At 33.2% G+C, this 9,937-nt stretch overlaps 1 protein-coding gene across 1 annotated transcript in view; it reads left to right on the top strand.

Moving 5' to 3' along the window:
- The first annotated feature begins 216 nt into the window (after window positions 1–216).
- Window positions 217–9,937, top strand: part of LOC129233133 (ethanolamine kinase 1-like) — a 39,708-nt gene continuing 29,987 nt past the window's right edge. The window contains exon 1 of the mRNA XM_054867195.1: window positions 217–289. The gene's annotated coding sequence lies outside the window, so the exon portion shown is untranslated. The remainder of the gene's footprint in view (window positions 290–9,937) is intronic.

Below are 9,937 nucleotides of genomic sequence, written 5' to 3'. Positions count from 1 at the left end.
ACATCAATGGGGCAAACCTACACACTTGCGTAAGGGTTGCTCAAATAAATGGCGTAAGTTTTCCAAACAAACCCTTGCTCTCGTGACTGCGACTTTTATCGGCTGCCCAGCCACCCCCCTATCAGACACTGGGTCAGCAAATGATACAAATAGAAACTTCTTTTTGCCGAAATCCGCGCCTAATCTTCCGAATCTTTACTCAGGCAGTGATAAGGAAGGTGTTGTTTTCCACATCGCCAAAGAAGAAGAAACGGCTCAGATCGAAGCGTTCTCTCTTTAAAAGAATAAGGTAAGTCTCATTTTGAAATTTTTATGCGTGTCAGGGGGGGGGGGGGAACAAAGGGGGATTTGGGGGTGAACCCTCCCTTAGAGTAATTGGTTTTGACATAAATGCAAATTCTAATACAGTAGCTTATGCATATGAAAAGGCTGTTTTTGTCAAAAAATCCCCTTTAGAAGTGTTTTTCACCAAAAAAAAAAAAAATCCTTCGGGAGGTATTTTCGATGCAAGCATTAATTAAAATTTAAAGGAGGTAATTTTAGAACCCCTTGAAGACTGATTTTTGGGGGCCCTTTCGTCTATCACAAAATTATGTAAATTATTTATCTTGACATTCATGAATCAACTTCTAGGCATCTCATATTTGTGACATGGTAAACTCGCTACTAGTAGAATTAATAAAAAAGTATCCTATAAGTAAATTCATTTCCAACTAAAAAGTTGTTTTTTTAATTATTAGTTTAAAAATACACGTATTTTTCGCGTCGTTGTAATGTTAAGCATAATTCTTTAAATAACTTGGGGCTCCTTGCGAGTATGGGGCCCCAGGCCTAGTTGGCCTGCGCGGTAATCAAGCCCTGGGACGAATCCCAGTGCACCCTCCTCTTACAGCGCCCGCGCTCCTTTCTTCATCTTTTTCTTCTTTTTTTTTATTTTTGTCAGCAAGTAAAATTTTGGGCCGTGGTAGCCCGATCGGTAGAGTGTCGGATTCGGGGCCGGAGGGTCCTGGGTTCGAACCTCGATGGTCGAAGACCCACCGTCGTCATTAAAGGGACGTCACAAAAGACTGGGCGACGCTAAATAGGCTCGTGGTCTCAATGTCCTCCAAGTGAAACGATACCTCTGGGGGTGCTATCACCAGGTAGCTATTAGCTCCTGGACTAGTTCTAAATTCTCATTAACTGTTCGATCCGGTGATGGTGCTGCCATCTATCGGTATATAAAATAATGGAGGCAAGGCACTTAGTATGCAGTCCTCGACATAAATACAGTTGAAGTCAGTTGTGACTCTGAATAGGAATAGGAAGTAAAATTTTGCAGAAATTGCCGCATGTGGATTTCTAAAACCATTATTAATTAAATTAATTGAAATTAATAAAAGTATAAATGTGTCCACGAAAATTTATGGGAGCGAACAACTCAGTTCTGAGGGATTTAGGGGGAGCAAGCCGGAGCCCTCGTCCACGGCGGAACTTCTGGGGGGGGGGGGCAAATTCACCCTATTTATGTGCTTTTGTTGAAACTTTGACTTGAAATAACGGTAGATGAGGCTCTCTATCAATTAAGTACAAATGGGTACAAAAGCTTAATTCCCTTCCATTGGCGTCATCAAATATTGCCCAAAAATACATTTTCATACCTTCAATTTCGAAAAGTGTCCGTAGGAGAACATCTATCTCTTAACTTAACGTCTCAACATTTAGCCTGAAATTGCATTTTTAAAACTGAAAATTTTCAGCAAGGATTGCGTAGTCAAGATATCCTGAAATTGTGTTCTCAATATATTCGAATTTGGAATACTTTTCAAAGGAGATCTCTAAATCTTCCTCCACGTAACGTCTCTAAAAGTAGCCTAAGATTGAGTTCTCTGATCTTCAATTTTGAAAAAATTGTGGAACCCCCTACCAAGGGTCCATTGCGTATAAGCTGCGCAAGCTATAGCTTAGGGCCCCACTTTGTTGGGGGCCCCAACTCCCGCAAAATTGCATGGTTCGTTCCTGCATAAAATTAAAATTACTTGAAAAAATAAATTTCCTTTTCAAGTGCTTGAAAATTCGGAAACGTTTGGCTACAAACAATGAATTTTCTAACAAATTGGAAGGGGGGGGGGGAATGCTAAAACATGTCGTATTCACTCCTTCATCAGAAATGTAAAAATCATGATTCTCAAGTTTTTGTACTTGAGAATCATGATTAAAGTTCATGATCAAGTTTCTGTACTTGAGAATCATGATTAAAGTTCATGATCAGGTGTCTGTACTTGAAAATCATTATTAAAGTTCATGATCAAGTTTCTGTACTTGAGAATCATGATTAAAGTTCATGATCAGGTGTCTGTACTTAAGAATCATGATTAAAGTTCATGATCAAGTTTCTGTACTTGAGAATCATGATTAAAGTTCATGATCAAGTTTCTGTACTTGAGAATCATGATTAAAGTTCATGATCAAGTTTCTGTACTTGAGAATCATGATTAAAGTTCATGATCAAGTTTCTGTACTTGAGAATCATGATTAAAGTTCATGATCAAGTTTCTGTACTTGAGAATCATGATTAAAGTTCATGATCAAGTTTCTGTACTTGAGAATCATGATTAAAGTTCATGATCAAGTTTCTGTACTTGAGAATCATGATTAAAGTTCATGATCAAGTTTCTGTACTTGAGAATCATGATTAAAGTTCATGATCAAGTTTCTGTACTTGAGAATCATGATTAAAGTTCATGATCAAGTTTCTGTACTTGAGAATCATGATTAAAGTTCATGATCAAGTTTCTGTACTTGAGAATCATGATTAAAGTTCATGATCAAGTTTCTGTACTTGAGAATCATGATTAAAGTTCATGATCAAGTTTCTGTACTTGAGAATCATGATTAAAGTTCATGATCAAGTTTCTGTACTTGAGAATCATGATTAAAGTTCATGATCAAGTTTCTGTACTTGAGAATCATGATTAAAGTTCATGATCAAGTTTCTGTACTTGAGAATCATGATTAAAGTTCATGATCAAGTTTCTGTACTTGAGAATCATGATTAAAGTTCATGATCAAGTTTCTGTATGTTACTTAAAACTATTTTTTATGACTCACATGTATCATATCTTGCAATTTATTTAATCCCGAATGCAGTATATTAGAAATTCTTCTGCCATTACTTGTTTTTATCTTACTTCTACTGCATACTGTCAATCTGTTTAGCACAAAAACAAATATTCCAGTACCTCTATTACTTTTCGTTTTCGTCGTTGTTTATGATTGAAAAAAGGTGTTTTAATAAGAAATCTATAGTTTATTTTTCCTTTTAAACTTAAAATAGCTATTTCTTACAAAGTTATAACAATACTGTAAAACTATAAAATCAAGTATGTATTAAAATTTTTAAATCCTCCATTAAAGGAAAAGTCTCAAAGCAAAAGCAAGAATTTTATTTGTTTGCTCTTAAGCAAAAAATTGCAACAGATTCAGCTATTCCTTTACAATATTTCCCCCCCCCCCCCGCTCATTAGCTTAGCTCCTGCGGACGATAAATATCCAAAAATTAATTTTCCCTTACTTAAAAATGCTAAGAACTTTTTTCCTTGGTTAAATAGGCGCTTTTGAGTTTTAGAACAAAAGGAAAAAAACTCTTCTGGGAAGGTACTTTATAAAGGCTTTCCAATGAAACTAAAATTGAGACTAATCGATAATTATTTGCGGTGGAAAGAGCCATTTTACGCTTTTGGTTTCCTAAATGAAAATTCGAACTGTTCGATGCTTTTTTAACTTTCGAAAACCACTCTACGATACTTCCAGGGCACAAAGTAGTATCATCCCATCGGTAGCTCATTGGTTAAAATAATGACGTCACCTCCAATGCTTTAGCATTAGCTGACGTCATTGCTGTCACGTGATCAACCTAAGGCCTCCTATATATACGAGCCGACGCATCAACTTAAGATTAGCCATTTTGGATCGGAGCGGGTGTTTGAGTGGTTGTCTTTTCTTGATAGTTATCGCGTTTGGTGATTGTTCACTGTTAGCAATTATTAGCGGCACGTGAATTGTTTATAAAATAAAATATTATTTTCTGCAAATTTGGCGAAATCCGAAACTTTGCTGTGGTAAGTGCAACAATGCACTTACCACATTACATTGCACCACATTACATTACTGCATTACATTGTTGCACTTTGCTAGGAGTGCAACAATGTAAAATCCGATCCAAAATGGCTAAACTTTAGCTGATGCGTCGGCCTATCTATATAGCGGCTCTAGATCAACCTACCGGTCGCTACCAATCGAGGTTGTCGAACGAAAGCATTCAGGCATACATTTTTTCTATCAAAAGTTATAATTTTTTCAAATTTCACGAGATCTGGGAACCCTTTCAAAAAAATAGGGACAGCCCCCACAAAATGGGGACGTTTGGTCCGCATCTACGCTTTTGCTCCGTTCAGTTCGATTCAGAAGCCGGGCAATCTTAATCGAAATCGATATAACATTTCTTTCCTGCGATTGGCAACTCCGGCGTGACACATCCTGGAATCAAAATATCAAACTAACGTGGTTGCGATACTTTTTGAAATTAAATCCCCCTCCATGACACATAAAACTATTTTTGAAAGTAGTTTTCTCATCCATCGAATATGAAAATCATTCTACGTTTCTCTAACGTTCTATTCCGGTCCCTGAGTGTCTAGAGATCTGTTTAAATTGAATAAGATTGCCGATACTCAGCTGGGGATTTCAAAGACAAGTCATGAAATTCAAGGATAGGAACTGATTTTTGTGCGTAAGTTTGACACCATAGCGAAATAAATTTTGTTCATTCAATTTCGATCATTATTATTGCCTTTTCTTTTTGTTCTACGTTCAAATATATTTCTGCATTGTGTGGGTCTTTCCTGTTTAAAATGGAAAGTGTTGTTGACATATTTGGAAGCCCTTATATCTTTTTTTAATTTTAGTGATTGTATTCTTTGTCTTTCTAAAAACTTTCAATCAATCAATTGTTTGGGATTTGTTTCAGACAATCTTAATTTTTACAAAACATGAAAACGTTCAGTTGAGAAAAAGTAATAATTTCCATTAAAATGTTTTTGAAACACCTTTCTCCAAATATTAAGAAAGGTCAATTTATGTAATGTCTTGCACGTTTGATGTTATAACCCAGTACATACCAATGCACAATATAAAATATTACTTTTCAGCATTATGCAGAACCACTATCGCAGCCAGAAATACCTTATGGTTTTTTGATGAAAAGTACTGTCTATAGGGGTTTTTTTTTTGATCAAAAATACCTTCAGAAGGGAAGGGCAGGGGGGGGGGGCTACTGCCCCAGGGCCTCCATAACAAAGGGGCCCCCACAATACATTTTTTACAAAATATCCTAACTTTCACGGGTCCTAAATATTGGACATATACATATATATCGAAATATTTGGATATATATCAAAGTTGAATAAATAAATACCTTTGTGCTGAACAGCAAAGTAAGAAAAACAACATTAAAAAAAGCACAAATTTGCCAATTACAGCAGACACGTGTTTCGGCGTTACAGGGAACGCCTTTTTCAATGCAAAAAGTAATGAGCTTATGGATGAAAAGACATCCGACAAAAGCTTTTGTCGGATTTGTTTATTTGCTTGTAAATAAATGAAAAGTCTCTTTGGTTCCGTTAGAACTCTCATTTCAAGTTTTAAAAGCAAAATTCCATTCTCTTTTATGAGTCAAAAATTAAAATGTTGAATCGATGGTTTATTTATTTACTTATTTATATTTTTGCTTCAACTGTGCCCACAAATATTAATGATATTTTGATCATAGGACTCGAAAATGCAATTTTAAAATAATTTTATCAAAAATATTTGTTGTACAAATATTTGTTGTTTATATTTTTGATGCCTTCACTTTGAGAATTGCGCTATGGGAATCCGATTTTTCAAATTTTCGATGTTTAGTGTGCTTTGTTAAGAGGTAAACAAATAAAATCTCTTTTTATTTTTTTAAAATCACAGAGTTTATAAGTTTTTAACAAAATTCTGTGCTTTTTAAAAGTGTCTCGGATCAAAAAGTTAAATGCTGACCCCCCCCCCCCCCCCTTCTCTGTTTTTTTTTTTTTTTACAATTATTTTAAATACTGTACAGAAATATTTCTAGTATAACTTAACATAATGTAGAATCGAAGATAAATATTGATACTTGAGAGAGTGATGCCCCCCCCCCCAAGCCAAAAACTAGAAAAACACTCCAGAATGATATTCTCGATATAGAAGAGGAAAACACTCAACTTTAAGTTTAATTGATGCAGTTTGTACCATCTCTAAATTCTAACATTTTGTTCCAACAAAAAGAAAAATGCGAAATTATTTGATTTAATTCGTTTTTGACCAAATTATTTGATTTTTACAAAAAACGGACCCTGTGAAAAATCCTGGACAGACCCCTGATTATATTACTTTGTTATATTACTGATGTATTATGCATCATGAAAATATAGTGCATAACTTTTTTGTTATTTTTTATATTAAATGAACAATTTAATTATGATTAATATGCATTTTATATTGAAAATACTATAGTTGAAAAAATAAATATTGAAAATATCATGATATTTTCAAAATAAATATCAGATATATATTGGCGAACCTAGCTTATTATAATTTGCCTTTGTGTTAACCAGTGGCTCTGGAGGGGGGTCCCCCCCCCCCTTGCTGCACCACTGTGTAGAAAGTAACGTAGGTAATCATGTAAAATGTCATGAATTATGTGGGACACAAAATATTGCCAGTCATATCAAAATGTGAAAATATGCTTCTAATATAAATTTATATATCGTGGAATCTTAACGAGAACATGAAAACATGCCGACTTACAGTCTTGCATAATATAGACGAACGGGCAAATAGCGTTTGCAGAAAATTTTAGGCTCTGCAGAATTTTTTTTTAAAACTGCTAACATCGATTTAAATATATATATATATATATATATATTTTTTTTTTTTTTAAGGGAATTTTTAAAAAAATCCCAGAGTTTATTTCTGTTAAAGCCTTTCTCCAAAAGCCTTTTAAAGCACATGTGTAAAAAAAAATGGTTTTGGCAGTTTTCTTCAGTTGGTGAAAATTAAGCACAAACTACATGTTAATGTGAACAAAAAAATTTAATTATTGTTTTTAGCCTTTTTTTTTTTTTTGCCTTTTTCGTATTTGAATATAAATTTAATTTTTTATTCAAGGATGAGTCAGGCAAAATAATTATTTGCAGAAAATTTTCCAGTTAGGATTTGTGTTCGCAGAAAGCTTTTCGTTTTATCTAAGTCTGCCGACTTAAGTGGATGTCAACTTACTGAGGATCTATAATTTTAATTCCGTAAGAGTTTTGTCTCATTTACTTACTAGTGCTTAACATTCACATCATATTAAAAATTAATTCCAGTAAATGATTTGTTTTTCTTTTTTTTTTTTTGAAAACTGCTTAGTAAAATCACCAATATTATGGGAATATCCCATGAAGAATGAATTCATCATTTTTAAAAAGAGATAAAAGCTTCTTGTCAGTCAGGTATGTTAAGAACTCACTCTTGTTTAAAAAAACAAAAGAAACCGAGAAACTGCAGCCTAAAATTCTGAGATTCTCTAGATCAATATGAAAGAATGTCGGTAGCGAAAATTGAACTTAAATAGCAATTAGATGTTGATTTATAGGGGTTCCTGTAAATGTAAAAAACAAAAAATATTTGCAGGGTTCGTAAGCTCCTTCAAAACTCCTCCAAAACTCCTTCATTTAGGAAATTATTTTGAAGGGCCCTTCAAACTCCTTCATTTTGGTTTGAACTCCTTCAAAACTCCTTCTTTTTTTGTTCAAGACTACATCATCTTCCTCTATAACAGAAACTTAAAATACTTCTATTGAAAATGAACTTCGTCACTAAGGCGATTTTAATGTAGTCATTTCGTGCATTTATTTATTTATTTTTTTGATTTACAAATGGATCATAGTTAATTCATAAAAGTTGAAGGTGAAAATTTTATTAGAAGACTAAGCCATTTCATAAGTGAAGTAAACCATGCTTAAATAGTGCTTGGCTATTTTTTCAAGTTTTAGGATTATTGTTTTTTCCTCCACCACACTCTCGGCAGCAAAAGTCAAGTTGTCGAATTATAATTTAAATATTTATAACTACATAAGTAGATGTACAATATTTCAGTGATTGGTCAAAAAAAAAAAAAAAAAAGTTTAGTTAATTGCTGTTTTTTCAGTCCCTTCCCCCTCAGGGGAAGGAAACAGAGATTGAAGTAATAATTTATTTTTATGAAAATTTTACATTTTGTATTTTATTGTAAACCTAAGATGCATACAACGTTAGAAATTCAATTCAAAAATCAAATTTTCCAATAGCTACGATTTTAAAAGTGAGATGACTTAAAAATACCTTTTTTTTTCCCAAAAATTTAAAAGAATTACTTGTAATTTGCCCCCTTTTAATGTTTAACAAATACATATTGATTAAATCGTGTTCTTTCAATTTTTGAAAGCTACTACTTGAAAGAAAAAAAACTTTTTTCTTAATCAAAGTTCTTGAGAGGCTGTGGTTTGCCCTGGGTGAACCCCAAGTCAATTTCAGGGTTTATAAAAATTATAAATACTCTAATTCTGAAAATCTTCTTGAATATATATTTTAAGTTTATACTTCATCAATAAAATTTCAACGAAACTAGGGCACTACATTCTGGGAAGAGGCCAGGTACATAGGAACAAATTTTACACAAAATGCGGCGGTATACAGCTTTGCACGAATAGCTTTTACTATACCTATATTTCTTCTTCGCTAAATTTTTAATTTAAATTTTATTGGCTGCTTTAGAATTAACCTTAATAGGAAGATTTTAAGAATAACTGCAGTTATTGAGTGTTGTAACCAAGAAATCATTTACACTTATTTTGTTCCGTACTTTTTAGTGGGAATCAAGCTTATAGAAATAGTCTTAATTAGAAAAAACATTAGATATATTTAGTGATGTAAAATACCCGCGTATTTATTTTTAGGGGTAAATACACAGAGTATATACCTGGGTAAATACCCCAGGTATTTATTTCAAAAATTTATATTCACCTAAAATACTTTTCTGTATGTATTCCACTGTGTATATAAAAACCAACCATATACAAAACAATACATTTTTGCCCAGAAATAGTATTTTGATCCCATATTTAAAGAATTATTGTGTAAAACAACTTAGCACTCTAGTATGATATTCACATTAAATGTGTTGGATATGCCTAATCAATTTTGATAGTCAAATTTCAGATATAAAAAACCATTCTACAAAAAGTAAGAAGCTTAACTGGCTATAAAAAAAAAAGCAAATATCAATTTTTCAAGGTCCTAGTCTTTTATAACCCAGTAATATGTTCCTGCATGACATCAAAATGTAACGAAATGTCGCTTTTGCATTTTTTTTGTAAAATACCCAGTTCTTGGGTATTTACCCAGGCCTTGGGTAAATACACGGGTAAATACCCAAAAAATATTTACCTACCCACTGGGTATTTACCTGATCCACATCACTAGATATATTTCATCGGATCTTTTGGATTCTTACTTTTGCGCCAAAACTTATTTCAATGTGCTGAACACCCTCAGAAGTTTCCCAATGAGCTATGGGTCTCGACTTACTACATTGTTACATTCCTTTAACTATTTTACGACTGAGATCGAACAAAATAGTATATTTCTATTTTTATTTAAATGTGATTACTTAAAAATGTTCGGCAATAAAATTGTTTGCTGACAGTTGCTATTAGTTAAAAGTTAAAAAGCTAGTAACCTAGGCGACGGCTACAGAAAGGTCGGTAAACAATCAAGCCAGCTGATTGCCATAATGGCAGTTATTTTCTCATTAGTAGCTTTTTGTACATGTGATCAAAATAATTGGTAGTCAGTTTTTAAAAAA

The sequence above is a fragment of the Uloborus diversus genome, unplaced genomic scaffold (genome assembly GCF_026930045.1).
Source record: "Uloborus diversus isolate 005 unplaced genomic scaffold, Udiv.v.3.1 scaffold_18, whole genome shotgun sequence".
Taxonomy (NCBI): Eukaryota; Metazoa; Arthropoda; class Arachnida; order Araneae; family Uloboridae; genus Uloborus; species Uloborus diversus.
Note: the sequence above shows the minus strand (reverse complement) of the source record. Positions and strands in the feature narration are given on the sequence as shown.